The sequence below is a fragment of the Etheostoma cragini genome, chromosome 15, assembly GCF_013103735.1.
Source record: "Etheostoma cragini isolate CJK2018 chromosome 15, CSU_Ecrag_1.0, whole genome shotgun sequence".
Taxonomy (NCBI): Eukaryota; Metazoa; Chordata; class Actinopteri; order Perciformes; family Percidae; genus Etheostoma; species Etheostoma cragini.
The window spans coordinates 21,869,089-21,869,594 of NC_048421.1; the positions used below are offsets into that span (position 1 = coordinate 21,869,089).

The following is a 506-nucleotide window of genomic DNA, read 5'->3' on the forward strand; positions in this document are numbered from 1 at the left end:
CGCTGGTTAATGGATACTCTCTCAGTTGCTCTCCAAAACAATTTACCTCGAAAACAAATGATCTGCTATAGGTTTTCCAAATGAACTGCGAACGATTGCCGGTCGCCGTGCGCGCTCAGGCCTGCAGTATCTGCTGAGCCGACAGTAGCGGCCTCAGGAAGCGCACTCACTCCTGTTTGACCCCTTCAGAAATCAATCTGGCCCGGGATTAAAATAAAAGGGCAGCGGTTCTGGTGGAGGGGCTTTGGCCTCTCAGGGGGATGCAGGCCATGGCGTGATGCGATGCGTGGAGAAGTAAGAGAAACAAACGAGAGAAATATAAGCGGCGGGTATCGAAGGAAATGCAGAGAGCGGTGGAGGAGGGAAACAATCGATGGTCCTGCAGGGCAGCGGAATGGCCAAGCTGCGGCCACAGAGGGTTCAACTAGGGGACACGTTTTTCTGACCGATGAGGTCCACTGGCTCTCAAGCCAGAGGCTGACCCGTGGTTACTCCCCCCCCCCCCC

At 55.1% G+C, this 506-nt stretch overlaps 1 protein-coding gene across 3 annotated transcripts in view; it reads left to right on the forward strand.

Annotated features, from left to right (window-relative positions):
* Nucleotides 1-506, forward strand: part of hoxb3a (homeobox B3a) — an 86,558-nt gene that overhangs the window by 47,103 nt on the left and 38,949 nt on the right. The gene's annotated exons all lie outside the window — the stretch shown is intronic.